Source organism: Bufo bufo, chromosome 9 (assembly GCF_905171765.1).
Source record: "Bufo bufo chromosome 9, aBufBuf1.1, whole genome shotgun sequence".
NCBI classification, from domain to species: domain Eukaryota; kingdom Metazoa; phylum Chordata; class Amphibia; order Anura; family Bufonidae; genus Bufo; species Bufo bufo.
The window spans coordinates 228,389,444-228,406,033 of record NC_053397.1 but is presented as its reverse complement, the minus strand read 5'-3'; positions in this window follow the sequence as shown (position 1 = coordinate 228,406,033).

Genomic DNA, 16,590 nt, shown 5'->3' with positions numbered 1-16,590 from the left:
GACGGCGGTGCGGCCTGTGATCACTGTCAGTGTATCTACCTCCTATAGACGGCGGTGCGGCCTGTGATCACTGTCAGTGTATCTACCTCCTATAGACGGCGGTGCGGCCTGTGATCGCTGTCAGTGTATCTACCTCCTATAGACGGCGGTGCGGCCTGTGATCACTGTCAGTGTATCTACCTCCTATAGACGGCGGTGCGGCCTGTGATCACTGTCAGTGTATCTACCTCCTATAGACGGCGGTGCGGCCTGTGATCACTGTCAGTGTATCTACCTCCTATAGACGGCGGTGCGGCCTGTGATCACTGTCAGTGTATCTACCTCCTATAGACGGCGGTGCGGCCTGTGATCACTGTCAGTGTATCTACCTCCTATAGACGGCGGTGCGGCCTGTGATCACTGTCAGTGTATCTACCCCCTATAGACGGCGGTGCGGCCTGTGATCACTGTCAGTGTATCTACCCCCTATAGACGGCGGTGCGGCCTGTGATCACTGTCAGTGTATCTACCCCCTATAGACGGCGGTGCGGCCTGTGATCGCTGTCAGTGTATCTACCCTCCTATAGACGGCGGTGCGGCCTGTGATCGCTGTCAGTGTATCTACCTCCTATAGACGGCGGTGCGGCCTGTGATCACTGTCAGTGTATCTACCTCCTATAGACGGCGGTGCGGCCTGTGATCTCTGTCAGTGTATCTACCCCTATAGACGGCGGTGCGGCCTGTGATCGCTGTCAGTGTATCTACCTCCTATAGACGGCGGTGCGGCCTGTGATCGCTGTCAGTGTATCTACCTCCTATAGACGGCGGTGCGGCTGTGATCACTGTCAGTGTATCTACCTCCTATAGACGGCGGTGCGGCCTGTGATCACTGTCAGTGTATCTACCCCCTATAGACGGCGGTGCGGCCTGTGATCACTGTCAGTGTATCTACCTCCTATAGACGGCGGTGCGGCCTGTGATCACTGTCAGTGTATCTACCTCCTATAGACGGCGGTGCGGCCTGTGATCACTGTCAGTGTATCTACCTCCTATAGACGGCGGTGCGGCCTGTGATCACTGTCAGTGTATCTACCTCCTATAGACGGCTGTGCGGCCTGTGATCACTGTCAGTGTATCTACCTCCTATAGACGGCGGTGCGGCCTGTGATCACTGTCAGTGTATCTACCTCCTATAGACGGCGGTGCGGCCTGTGATCACTGTCAGTGTATCTACCTCCTATAGACGGCGGTGCGGCCTGTGATCACTGTCAGTGTATCTACCTCCTATAGACGGCGGTGCGGCCTGTGATCACTGTCAGTGTATCTACCTCCTATAGACGGCGGTGCGGCCTGTGATCACTGTCAGTGTATCTACCTCCTATAGACAGGCGGTGCGGCCTGTGATCACTGTCAGTGTATCTACCTCCTATAGACGGCGGTGCGGCCTGTGATCACTGTCAGTGTATCTACCTCCTATAGACGGCGGTGCGGCCTGTGATCACTGTCAGTGTATCTACCTCCTATAGACGGCGGTGCGGCCTGTGATCACTGTCAGTGTATCTACCTCCTATAGACGGCGGTGCGGCCTGTGATCACTGTCAGTGTATCTACCTCCTATAGACGGCGGTGCGGCCTGTGATCACTGTCAGTGTATCTACCTCCTATAGACGGCGGTGCGGCCTGTGATCACTGTCAGTGTATCTACCTCCTATAGACGGCGGTGCGGCCTGTGATCACTGTCAGTGTATCTACCTCCTATAGACGGCGGTGCGGCCTGTGATCGCTGTCAGTGTATCTACCTCCTATAGACGGCGGTGCGGCCTGTGATCACTGTCAGTGTATCTACCTCCTATAGACGGCGGTGCGGCCTGTGATCACTGTCAGTGTATCTACCTCCTATAGACGGCGGTGCGGCCTGTGATCACTGTCAGTGTATCTACCTCCTATAGACGGCGTGCGGCCTGTGATCACTGTCAGTGTATCTTCCTCCTATAGACGGCGGTGCGGCCTGTGATCACTGTCAGTGTATCTACCTCCTATAGACGGCGGTGCGGCCTGTGATCACTGTCAGTGTATCTACCTCCTATAGACGGCGGTGCGGCCTGTGATCACTGTCAGTGTATCTACCTCCTATAGACGGCGGTGCGGCCTGTGATCACTGTCAGTGTATCTACCTCCTATAGACAGCGGTGCGGCCTGTGATCACTGTCAGTGTATCTACCTCCTATAGACAGCGGTGCGGCCTGTGATCACTGTCAGTGTATCTACCTCCTATAGACGAGCGGTGCGGCCTGTGATCACTGTCAGTGTATCTACCTCCTATAGACAGGCGGTGCGGCTGTGATCACTGTCAGTGTATCTACCTCCTATAGACGGCGGTGCGGCCTGTGATCACTGTCAGTGTATCTACCTCCTATAGACAGCGGTGCGGCCTGTGATCACTGTCAGTGTATCTACCTCCTATAGACAGCGGTGCGGCCTGTGATCAGCTGTCAGTGTATCTACCTCCTATAGACGCGGTGCGGCCTGTGATCACTGTCAGTGTATCTACCTCCTATAGACGGCGGTGCGGCCTGTGATCACTGTCAGTGTATCTACCTCCTATAGACGGCGGTGCGGCCTGTGATCACTGTCAGTGTATCTACCTCCTATAGACGGCGGTGCGGCCTGTGATCACTGTCAGTGTATCTACCTCCTATAGACAGGCGGTGCGGCCTGTGATCACTGTCAGTGTATCTACCTCCTATAGACGGCGGTGCGGCCTGTGATCTGCTGTCAGTGTATCTACCTCCTATAGACGGCGGTGCGGCCTGTGATCGCCGTCAGTGTATCTACCTCCTATAGACGGCGGTGCGGCCTGTGATCACTGTCAGTGTATCTACCTCCTATAGACAGCGGTGCGGCCTGTGATCACTGTCAGTGTATCTACCTCCTATAGACAGCGGTGCGGCCTGTGATCACTGTCAGTGTATCTACCTCCTATAGACAGGCGGTGCGGCCTGTGATCACTGTCAGTGTATCTACCTCCTATAGACAGGCGGTGCGGCCTGTGATCACTGTCAGTGTATCTACCTCCTATAGACAGGCGGTGCGGCCTGTGATCTCTGTCAGTGTATCTACCTCCTATAGACGGCAGTGCGGCCTGTGATCACTGTCAGTGTATCTACCTCCTATAGACAGCGGTGCGGCCTGTGATCACTGTCAGTGTATCTACCTCCTATAGACGCAGTGCGGCCTGTGATCAGCTGTCAGTGTATCTACCTCCTATAGACGGCGGTGCGGGCCTGTGATCACTGTCAGTGTATCTACCTCCTATAGACGGCGGTGCGGCCTGTGATCACTGTCAGTGTATCTACCTCCTATAGACGGCGGTGCGGCCTGTGATCACTGTCAGTGTATCTACCTCCTATAGACGGCGGTGCGGCCTGTGATCACTGTCAGTGTATCTACCCCCTATAGACGGCGGTGCGGCCTGTGATCACTGTCAGTGTATCTACCTCCTATAGACGGCGGTGCGGCCTGTGATCACTGTCAGTGTATCTACCTCCTATAGACTGCGGTGCGGCCTGTGATCACTGTCAGTGTATCTACCTCCTATAGACGGCGGTGCGGCCTGTGATCACTGTCAGTGTATCTACCTCCTATAGACGGCGGTGCGGCCTGTGATCACTGTCAGTGTATCTACCTCCTATAGACGGCGGTGCGGCCTGTGATCGCTGTCAGTGTATCTACCTCCTATAGACGGCGGTGCGGCCTGTGATCACTGTCAGTGTATCTACCTCCTATAGACGGCGGTGCGGCCTGTGATCACTGTCAGTGTATCTACCTCCTATAGACGGCGGTGCGGCCTGTGATCACTGTCAGTGTATCTACCTCCTATAGACGGCAGTGCGGCCTGTGATCACTGTCAGTGTATCTACCTCCTATAGACGGCGGTGCGGCCTGTGATCACTGTCAGTGTATCTACCTCCTATAGACGGCGGTGCGGCCTGTGATCACTGTCAGTGTATCTACCTCCTATAGACAGCGGTGCGGCCTGTGATCACTGTCAGTGTATCTACCTCCTATAGACGGCGGTGCGGCCTGTGATCACTGTCAGTGTATCTACCTCCTATAGACGGCGTGCGGCCTGTGATCACTGTCAGTGTATCTACCTCCTATAGACGGCGGTGCGGCCTGTGATCACTGTCAGTGTATCTACCTCCTATAGACAGCGGTGCGGCCTGTGATCACTGTCAGTGTATCTACCTCCTATAGACAGCGGTGCGGCCTGTGATCACTGTCAGTGTATCTACCTCCTGTAGACAGTGCGGCCTGTGATCACTGTCAGTGTATCTACCTCCTATAGACGGCGGTGCGGCCTGTGATCACTGTCAGTGTATCTACCTCCTATAGACAGCGGTGCGGCCTGTGATCACTGTCAGTGTATCTACCTCCTATAGACAGCGGTGCGGCCTGTGATCACTGTCAGTGTATCTACCTCCTATAGACAGCGGTGCGGCCTGTGATCGCTGTCAGTGTATCTACCTCCTATAGACGGCGGTGCGGCCTGTGATCGCTGTCAGTGTATCTACCTCCTATAGACGGCGGTGCGGCCTGTGATCACTGTCAGTGTATCTACCTCCTATAGACGGCGGTGCGGCCTGTGATCACTGTCAGTGTATCTACCTCCTATAGACGGCGGTGCGGCTGTGATCACTGTCAGTGTATCTACCCCCTATAGACGGCGGTGCGGCCTGTGATCGCTGTCAGTGTATCTACCTCCTATAGACGGCGGTGCGGCCTGTGATCACTGTCAGTGTATCTACCTCCTATAGACGGCGGTGCGGCTGTGATCACTGTCAGTGTATCTACCTCCTATAGACGGCGGTGCGGTCTGTGGTCACTGTCAGTGTATCTACCTCCTATAGACGGCGGTGCGGCCTGTGGTCACTGTCAGTGTATCTACCTCCTATAGACTGCGGTGCGGCCTGTGATCACTGTCAGTGTATCTACCTCCTATAGACGGCGGTGCGGCCTGTGATCACTGTCAGTGTATCTACCTCCTGTAGACGGCGGTGCGGCCTGTGATCACTGTCAGTGTATCTACCTCCTATAGACGGCGGTGCGGTCTGTGATCACTGTCAGTGTATCTACCTCCTATAGACGCGTGCGGTCCTGTGATCTGCTGTCAGTGTATCTACCTCCTATAGACGGCGGTGCGGCCTGTGATCACTGTCAGTGTATCTACCTCCTATAGACAGCGGTGCGGCCTGTGATCACGTCAGTGTATCTACCTCCTATAGACAGTGCGGCCTGTGATCACTGTCAGTGTATATACCTCCTATAGACGGCGGTGGCGGCCTGTGATCGCTGTCAGTGTATCTACCCCCTATAGACGCGGTGCGGCCTGTGATCGCTGTCAGTGTATCTACCTCCTATAGACAGGCGGTGCGGCCTGTGATCACTGTCAGTGTATCTACCTCCTATAGACGGCGGTGCGGCTGTGATCACTGTCAGTGTATCTACCCCCTATAGACGGCGGTGCGGTCCTGTGATCGCTGTCAGTGTATCTACCTCCTATAGACGGCGGTGCGGTCTGTGGTCACTGTCAGTGTATCTACCTCCTATAGATGGCGGTGCGGTCTGTGATCACTGTCAGTGTATCTACCCCCTATAGACGGCGGTGCGGCCTGTGATCGCTGTCAGTGTATCTACCTCCTATAGTCAGCGGTGCGGCCTGTGATCACTGTCAGTGTATCTACCTCCTATAGACGGCGGTGCGGCCTGTGATCACTGTCAGTGTATCTACCTCCTATAGACGGCGGTGCGGCCTGTGATCACTGTCAGTGTATCTACCTCCTATAGACGGCGGTGCGGCCTGTGATCACTGTCAGTGTATCTACCTCCTATAGACGGCGGTGCGGCCTGTGATCACTGTCAGTGTATCTACCTCCTATAGACGGCGGTGCGGCCTGTGATCACTGTCAGTGTATCTACCTCCTATAGACGGCGGTGCGGCCTGTGATCACTGTCAGTGTATCTACCTCCTATAGACGGCGGTGCGGCCTGTGATCGCTGTCAGTGTATCTACCTCCTATAGACGGCGGTGCGGTCTGTGATCGCTGTCAGTGTATCTACCTCCTATAGACAGGCGGTGCGGCCTGTGGTCACTGTCAGTGTATCTACCTCCTATAGACGGCGGTGCGGCCTGTGATCACTGTCAGTGTATCTACCTCCTATAGACGGCGGTGCGGCCTGTGATCACTGTCAGTGTATCTACCTCCTATAGACGGCGGTGCGGCCTGTGATCGCTGTCAGTGTATCTACCTCCTATAGACGGCGGTGCGGCCTGTGATCACTGTCAGTGTATCTACCTCCTATAGACGGCGGTGCGGCCTGTGATCACCGTCAGTGTATCTACCTCCTATAGACGGCGGTGCGGCCTGTGATCGCTGTCAGTGTATCTACCTCCTATAGACAGCGGTGCGGCCTGTGATCACTGTCAGTGTATCTACCTCCTATAGACAGCGGTGCGGCCTGTGATCACTGTCAGTGTATCTACCTCCTATAGACGGCGGTGCGGCCTGTGATCACTGTCAGTGTATCTACCTCCTATAGACGGCGTGCGGCCTGTGATCACTGTCAGTGTATCTACCTCCTATAGACGGCGGTGCGGCCTGTGATCGCTGTCAGTGTATCTACCTCCTATAGACAGCGGTGCGGCCTGTGATCGCTGTCAGTGTATCTACCTCCTATAGACGGCGGTGCGGCCTGTGATCACTGTCAGTGTATCTACCTCCTATAGACGGCGGTGCGGCCTGTGATCACTGTCAGTGTATCTACCTCCTATAGACGGCGGTGCGGCCTGTGATCACTGTCAGTGTATCTACCTCCTATAGACAGCGGTGCGGCCTGTGATCACCGTCAGTGTATCTACCTCCTATAGACGGCGTGCGGCCTGTGATCACTGTCAGTGTATCTACCTCCTATAGACGGCGGTGCGGCCTGTGATCGCTGTCAGTGTATCTACCTCCTATAGACAGCGGTGCGGCCTGTGATCGCTGTCAGTGTATCTACCTCCTATAGACGGCGGTGCAGCCTGTGATCACTGTCAGTGTATCTACCTCCTATAGACGGCGGTGCGGCCTGTGATCACTGTCAGTGTATCTACCCCCTATAGACGGCGGTGCGGCCTGTGATCACTGTCAGTGTATCTACCTCCTATAGACAGCGGTGCGGCCTGTGATCGCTGTCAGTGTATCTACCTCCTATAGACAGCGGTGCGGCCTGTGATCGCTGTCAGTGTATCTACCTCCTATAGACGGCGGTGCGGCCTGTGATCACTGTCAGTGTATCTACCTCCTATAGACGGCGGTGCGGCCTGTGGTCACTGTCAGTGTATCTACCTCCTATAGACGGCGGTGCGGCCTGTGATCGCTGTCAGTGTATCTACCTCCTATAGACAGCGGTGCGGCCTGTGATCGCTGTCAGTGTATCTACCTCCTATAGACGGCGGTGCGGCCTGTGTCACTGTCAGTGTATCTACCTCCTATAGACGGCGGTGCGGCCTGTGATCAGCTGTCAGTGTATCTACCTCCTATAGATGGCGGTGCGGCCTGTGATCACTGTCAGTGTATCTACCTCCTATAGACAGCGGTGCGGCCTGTGATCGCTGTCAGTGTATCTACCTCCTATAGACGGCGGTGCGGCCTGTGATCACTGTCAGTTTATCTACCCCCTATAGACAGCGGTGCGGCCTGTGATCACTGTCAGTGTATCTACCCCCTATAGACGGCGGTGCGGCCTGTGATCGCTGTCAGTGTATCTACCTCCTATAGATGGCGGTGCGGCCTGTGGTCACTGTCAGTGTATCTACCTCCTATAGACGGCGGTGCGGCCTGTGATCACTGTCAGTGTATCTACCTCCTATAGACGGCGGTGCAGCCTGTGATCACTGTCAGTGTATCTACCTCCTATAGACGGCGGTGCGGCCTGTGATCACCGTCAGTGTATCTACCTCCTATAGACGGCGGTGCGGCCTGTGGTCACTGTCAGTGTATCTACCTCCTATAGACGGCGGTGCGGCCTGTGATCACTGTCAGTGTATCTACCTCCTATAGACGGCGGTGCGGCCTGTGATCACTGTCAGTGTATCTACCCCCTATAGACGGCGGTGCGGCCTGTGATCAGCTGTCAGTGTATCTACCTCCTATAGACGGCGGTGCGGCCTGTGATCACTGTCAGTGTATCTACCTCCTATAGACGGCGGTGCGGCCTGTGATCACTGTCAGTGTATCTACCTCCTATAGACGGCGGTGCGGCCTGTGATCGCTGTCAGTGTATCTACCTCCTATAGATGGCGGTGCGGCCTGTGATCACTGTCAGTGTATCTATCTCCTATAGACAGCGGTGCGGCCTGTGATCGCTGTCAGTGTATCTACCTCCTATAGACGGCGGTGCGGCCTGTGGTCACTGTCAGTGTATCTACCTCCTATAGACGGCGGTGCGGCCTGTGATCACTGTCAGTGTATCTACCTCCTATAGACGGCGGTGCGGCCTGTGATCACTGTCAGTGTATCTACCTCCTATAGACGGCGGTGCGGCCTGTGATCGCTGTCAGTGTATCTACCTCCTATAGATGGCGGTGCGGCCTGTGGTCACTGTCAGTGTATCTACCTCCTATAGACGGCGGTGCGGCCTGTGATCACTGTCAGTGTATCTACCTCCTATAGACGGCGGTGCGGCCTGTGATCACTGTCAGTGTATCTACCTCCTATAGACGCGGTGCGGCCTGTGATCACTGTCAGTGTATCTACCTCCTATAGACGGCGGTGCGGCCTGTGATCACTGTCAGTGTATCTACCTCCTATAGACAGCGGTGCGGCCTGTGATCACTGTCAGTGTATCTACCTCCTATAGACGGCGGTGCGGCCTGTGATCACTGTCAGTGTATCTACCTCCTATAGACGGCGGTGCGGCCTGTGATCACTGTCAGTGTATCTACCTCCTATAGATGGCGGTGCGGCCTGTGATCACTGTCAGTGTATCTACCTCCTATAGACGGCGGTGGGCCTGTGATCGCTGTCAGTGTATCTACCTCCTATAGACAGCGGTGCGGCCTGTGATCACTGTCAGTGTATCTACCTCCTATAGACAGCGGTGCGGCCTGTGATCGCTGTCAGTGTATCTACCTCCTATAGACAGCGGTGCGGCCTGTGATCACTGTCAGTGTATCTACCTCCTATAGACGGCGGTGCGGCCTGTGATCACTGTCAGTGTATCTACCTCCTATAGACGGCGGTGCGGCCTGTGATCACCGTCAGTGTATCTACCTCCTATAGATGGCGGTGCGGCCTGTGATCACTGTCAGTGTATCTACCTCCTATAGACGGCGGTGTGGCCTGTGATCGCTGTCAGTGTATCTACCTCCTATAGACAGCGGTGCGGCCTGTGATCACTGTCAGTGTATCTACCTCCTATAGACAGCGGTGCGGCCTGTGATCGCTGTCAGTGTATCTACCTCCTATAGACGGCGGTGCGGCCTGTGATCACTGTCAGTGTATCTGCCTCCTATAGACGGCGGTGCGGCCTGTGATCACCGTCAGTGTATCTACCTCCTATAGATGGCGGTGCGGCCTGTGATCACTGTCAGTGTATCTACCTCCTATAGACGGCGGTGCGGCCTGTGATAACTGTCAGTGTATCTACCTCCTATAGACGGCGGTGCGGCCTGTGATCACCGTCAGTGTATCTACCTCCTATAGACGGCGGTGCGGCCTGTGATCACTGTAAGTGTATCTACCTCCTATAGATGGCGGTGCGGCCTGTGATCACTGTCAGTGTATCTACCTCCTATAGACGGCGGTGCGGCCTGTGATCACTGTCAGTGTATCTACCTCCTATAGACGGCGGTGCGGCCTGTGATCACCGTCAGTGTATCTACCTCCTATAGATGGCGGTGCGGCCTGTGATCACTGTCAGTGTATCTACCTCCTATAGACGGCGGTGCGGCCTGTGATCGCTGTCAGTGTATCTACCCCCTATAGACGGCGGTGCGGTCTGTGATCACCGTCAGTGTATCTACCTCCTATAGACAGCGGTGTGACCTGTGGTCACTGTCAGTGTATCTACCTCCTATAGACGGCGGTGCGGCCTGTGATCGCTGTCAGTGTATCTACCCCCTATAGACGGCGGTGCGGTCTGTGATCACCGTCAGTGTATCTACCTCCTATAGACAGCGGTGTGACCTGTGATCGCTGTCAGTGTATCTACCTCCTATAGACGGCGGTGCGGCCTGTGATCACTGTCAGTGTATCTACCTCCTATAGACGGCGGTGCGGCCTGTGATCACTGTCAGTGTATCTACCTCCTATAGACGGCGGTGCGGCCTGTGATCACTGTCAGTGTATCTACCTCCTATAGACGGCGGTGCGGCCTGTGATCACCGTCAGTGTATCTACCTCCTATAGATGGCGGTGCGGCCTGTGATCACTGTCAGTGTATCTACCTCCTATAGACGGCGGTGCGGCCTGTGATCACTGTCAGTGTATCTACCTCCTATAGACGGCGGTGCGGCCTGTGATCGCTGTCAGTGTATCTCCCTCCTATAGACGGCGGTGCGGCCTGTGATCACTGTCAGTGTATCTACCTCCTATAGATGGCGGTGCGGCCTGTGATCACTGTCAGTGTATCTACCTCCTATAGACGGCGGTGCGGCCTGTGATCACCGTCAGTGTATCTACCTCCTATAGATGGCGGTGCGGCCTGTGATCACTGTCAGTGTATCTACCTCCTATAGACGGCGGTGCGGCCTGTGATCGCTGTCAGTGTATCTCCCTCCTATAGACGGCGGTGCGGCCTGTGATCACTGTCAGTGTATCTACCTCCTATAGACGGCGGTGCGGCCTGTGATCGCTGTCAGTGTATCTACCTCCTATAGACGGCGGTGCGGCCTGTGGTCACTGTCAGTGTATCTACCTCCTATAGACGGCGGTGCGGCCTGTGATCACTGTCAGTGTATCTACCTCCTATAGACGGCGGTGCGGCCTGTGATCGCTGTCAGTGTATCTACCTCCTATAGACGGCGGTGCGGCCTGTGGTCACTGTCAGTGTATCTACCTCCTATAGACGGCGGTGTGACCTGTGATCGCTGTCAGTGTATCTACCTCCTATAGACAGCGGTGCGGCCTGTGATCGCTGTCAGTGTATCTACCTCCTATAGACGGCGGTGCGGCCTGTGATCACTGTCAGTGTATCTACCTCCTATAGACGGCGGTGCGGCCTGTGATCACTGTCAGTGTATCTACCTCCTATAGACGGCGGTGCGGCCTGTGATCACTGTCAGTGTATCTACCTCCTATAGACAGCGGTGCGGCCTGTGATCGCTGTCAGTGTATCTACCTCCTATAGACGGCGGTGCGGCCTGTGATCACTGTCAGTGTATCTACCTCCTATAGACGGCGGTGCGGCCTGTGATCACTGTCAGTGTATCTACCTCCTATAGACGGCGGTGCGGCCTGTGATCGCTGTCAGTGTATCTACCTCCTATAGACGGCGGTGCGGCCTGTGATCACTGTCAGTGTATCTACCTCCTATAGACGGCGGTGCGGCCTGTGATCACTGTCAGTGTATCTACCTCCTATAGACGGCGGTGCGGCCTGTGATCGCTGTCAGTGTATCTACCTCCTATAGACGGCGGTGCGGCCTGTGATCACTGTCAGTGTATCTACCTCCTATAGACGCGGTGCGGCCTGTGATCGCTGTCAGTGTATCTACCTCCTATAGACAGCGGTGCGGCCTGTGATCGCTGTCAGTGTATCTACCTCCTATAGACGGCGGTGCGGCCTGTGATCGCTGTCAGTGTATCTACCTCCTATAGACAGCGGTGCGGCCTGTGATCACTGTCAGTGTATCTACCTCCTATATACAGTGCGGTCTGTGATCGCTGTCAGTGTATCTACCTCCTATAGACGGCGGTGCGGCCTGTGATCGCTGTCAGTGTATCTACCTCCTATAGACAGCGGTGCGGCCTGTGATCGCTGTCAGTGTATCTACCTCCTATAGACGGCAGTGCGGCCTGTGATCACTGTCAGTGTATCTACCTCCTATAGACGGCGGTGCGGCCTGTGATCGCTGTCAGTGTATCTACCTCCTATATACAGTGCGGCCTGTGATCGCTGTCAGTGTATCTACCTCCTATAGACGGCGGTGCGGCCTGTGATCACTGTCAGTGTATCTACCTCCTATAGACGGCGGTGCGGCCTGTGATCACTGTCAGTGTATCTACCTCCTATAGACGGCGGTGCGGCCTGTGATCACTGTCAGTGTATCTACCTCCTATAGACGGCGGTGCGGCCTGTGATCACTGTCAGTGTATCTACCTCCTATAGACGGCGGTGCGGCCTGTGATCACTGTCAGTGTATCTACCTCCTATAGACGGCGGTGCGGTCTGTGATCACTGTCAGTGTATCTACCTCCTATAGACGGCGGTGCGGTCTGTGATCGCTGTCAGTGTATCTACCTCCTATAGACGGCGGTGCGGCCTGTGATCACTGTCAGTGTATCTACCTCCTATAGACGGCGGTGCGGCCTGTGATCACTGTCAGTGTATCTACCTCCTATAGACAGCGGTGCGGCCTGTGATCACTGTCAGTGTATCTACCCCCTATAGACGGCGGTGCGGCCTGTGATCACTGTCAGTGTATCTACCTCCTATAGACGGCGGTGCGGTCTGTGATCACTGTCAGTGTATCTACCTCCTATAGACGGCGGTGCGGTCTGTGATCGCTGTCAGTGTATCTACCTCCTATAGACGGCGGTGCGGCCCTCTGATCACTGTCAGTGTATCTACCTCCTATAGACGGCGGTGCGGCCTGTGATCACTGTCAGTGTATCTACCTCCTATAGACAGCGGTGCGGCCTGTGATCACTGTCAGTGTATCTACCTCCTATAGACGGCGGTGCGGCCTGTGATCGCTGTCAGTGTATCTACCTCCTATAGACGGCGGTGCGGCCTGTGATCACTGTCAGTGTATCTACCTCCTATAGACGGCGGTGCGGCCTGTGGTCGCTGTCAGTGTATCTACCTCCTATAGACGGCGGTGCGGCCTGTGATCACTGTCAGTGTATCTACCTCCTATAGACGGCGGTGCGGCCTGTGATCGCTGTCAGTGTATCTACCTCCTATAGACGGCGGTGCGGCCTGTGATCACTGTCAGTGTATCTACCTCCTATAGACGGCGGTGCGGCCTGTGATCACTGTCAGTGTATCTACCCCCTATAGACGGCGGTGCGGCCTGTGATCGCTGTCAGTGTATCTACCTCCTATAGACGGCGGTGCGGTCTGTGATCGCTGTCAGTGTATCTACCTCCTATAGACGGCGGTGCGGCCTGTGATCACTGTCAGTGTATCTACCTCCTATAGACAGCGGTGCGGCCTGTGATCACTGTCAGTGTATCTACCTCCTATAGACGGCGGTGCGGCCTGTGATCACTGTCAGTGTATCTACCTCCTATAGACGGCGGTGCGGCCTGTGATCACTGTCAGTGTATCTACCTCCTATAGACGGCGGTGCGGCCTGTGATCGCTGTCAGTGTATCTACCTCCTATAGACGGCGGTGCGGCCTGTGATCACTGTCAGTGTATCTACCTCCTATAGACGGCGGTGCGGCCTGTGATCACTGTCAGTGTATCTACCTCCTATAGACGGCGGTGCGGCCTGTGATCACTGTCAGTGTATCTACCTCCTATAGACGGCGGTGCGGCCTGTGATCACTGTCAGTGTATCTACCTCCTATAGACGGCGGTGCGGTCTGTGATCACTGTCAGTGTATCTACCTCCTATAGACGGCGGTGCGGCCTGTGATCACTGTCAGTGTATCTACCTCCTATAGACGGCGGTGCGGCCTGTGATCGCTGTCAGTGTATCTACCTCCTATAGACGGCGGTGCGGCCTGTGATCACTGTCAGTGTATCTACCCCCTATAGACGGCGGTGCGGCCTGTGGTCACTGTCAGTGTATCTACCTCCTATAGACAGCGGTGCGGCCTGTGGTCACCGTCAGTGTATCTACCTCCTATAGACGGCGGTGCGGTCTGTGATCACTGTCAGTGTATCTACCTCCTATAGACAGCGGTGCGGCCTGTGATCACTGTCAGTGTATCTACCCCCTATAGATGGCGGTGCGGCCTGTGATCACTGTCAGTGTATCTACCTCCTATAGACAGCGGTGCGGCCTGTGATCACTGTCAGTGTATCTACCCCCTATAGACGGCGGTGCGGCCTGTGATCACTGTCAGTGTATCTACCCCCTATAGACGGCGGTGCGGTCTGTGATCGCTGTCAGTGTATCTACCTCCTATAGACGGCGGTGCGGCCTGTGATCACTGTCAGTGTATCTACCTCCTATAGACGGCGGTGCGGCCTGTGATCACTGTCAGTGTATCTACCTCCTATAGACAGCGGTGCGGCCTGTGGTCGCTGTCAGTGTATCTACCTCCTATAGACGGCGGTGCGGCCTGTGATCACTGTCAGTGTATCTACCTCCTATAGACGGCGGTGCGGCCTGTGATCGCTGTCAGTGTATCTACCTCCTATAGACGGCGGTGCGGCCTGTGATCACTGTCAGTGTATCTACCTCCTATAGACAGCGGTGCGGCCTGTGGTCGCTGTCAGTGTATCTACCTCCTATAGACGGCGGTGCGGCCTGTGATCACCGTCAGTGTATCTACCTCCTATAGACAGCGGTGCGGCCTGTGATCACCGTCAGTGTATCTACCTCCTATAGACAGCGGTGCGGCCTGTGATCACTGTCAGTGTATCTACCTCCTATAGACGGCGGTGCGGCCTGTGATCACTGTCAGTGTATCTACCTCCTATAGACGGCGGTGCGGCCTGTGATCGCTGTCAGTGTATCTACCTCCTATAGACGGCGGTGCGGCCTGTGATCGCTGTCAGTGTATCTACCTCCTATAGACGGCGGTGCGGCCTGTGATCACTGTCAGTGTATCTACCTCCTATAGACGGCGGTGCGGCCTGTGATCGCTGTCAGTGTATCTACCTCCTATAGACGGCGGTGCGGCCTGTGATCGCTGTCAGTGTATCTACCTCCTATAGACAGCGGTGCGGCCTGTGATCGCTGTCAGTGTATCTACCCCCTATAGACGGCGGTGCGGCCTGTGGTCGCTGTCAGTGTATCTACCTCCTATAGACAGCGGTGCGGCCTGTGGTCGCTGTCAGTGTATCTACCTCCTATAGACGGCGGTGCGGCCTGTGATCACCGTCAGTGTATCTACCTCCTATAGACAGCGGTGCGGCCTGTGATCACCGTCAGTGTATCTACCTCCTATAGACGGCGGTGCGGCCTGTGATCACTGTCAGTGTATCTACCTCCTATAGACGGCGGTGCGGCCTGTGATCACTGTCAGTGTATCTACCTCCTATAGACAGCGGTGCGGCCTGTGGTCGCTGTCAGTGTATCTACCTCCTATAGACGGCGGTGCGGCCTGTGATCACCGTCAGTGTATCTACCTCCTATAGACAGCGGTGCGGCCTGTGATCACCGTCAGTGTATCTACCTCCTATAGACGGCGGTGCGGCCTGTGATCACTGTCAGTGTATCTACCTCCTATAGACGGCGGTGCGGCCTGTGATCACTGTCAGTGTATCTACCTCCTATAGACGGCGGTGCGGCCTGTGGTCACTGTCAGTGTATCTACCTCCTATAGACGGCGGTGCGGCCTGTGATCACTGTCAGTGTATCTACCTCCTATAGACGGCGGTGCGGCCTGTGATCACTGTCAGTGTATCTACCTCCTATAGACGGCAGTGCGGCCTGTGATCACTGTCAGTGTATCTACCTCCTATAGACAGCGGTGCGGCCTGTGATCACTGTCAGTGTATCTACCTCCTATAGACAGCGGTGCGGCCTGTGATCGCTGTCAGTGTATCTACCTCCTATAGACGGCGGTGCGGCCTGTGATCACCGTCAGTGTATCTACCTCCTATAGACGGCGGTGCGGCCTGTGATCACTGTCAGTGTATCTACCTCCTATAGACGGCGGTGCGGCCTGTGATCACTGTCAGTGTATCTACCTCCTATAGACGGCGGTGCGGCCTGTGATCACTGTCAGTGTATCTACCTCCTATAGACGGCGGTGCGGCCTGTGATCACTGTCAGTGTATCTACCTCCTATAGACGGCGGTGCGGCCTGTGATCGCTGTCAGTGTATCTACCTCCTATAGACGGCAGTGCGGCCTGTGATCACTGTCAGTGTATCTACCTCCTATAGACGGCGGTGCGGCCTGTGATCACTGTCAGTGTATCTACCTCCTATAGACGGCGGTGCGGCCTGTGATCACTGTCAGTGTATCTACCTCCTATAGACGGCGGTGCGGCCTGTGATCACTGTCAGTGTATCTACCTCCTATAGACGGCGGTGCGGCCTGTGATCACTGTCAGTGTATCTACCTCCTATAGACGGCGGTGTGGCCTGTGGTCGCTGTCAGTGTATCTACCTCCTATAGATGGCGGTGCGGCCTGTGATCACTGTCAGTGTATCTACCTCCTATAGACGGCGGTGCGGCCTGTGGTCGCTGTCAGTGTATCTACCTCCTATAGACGGCGGTG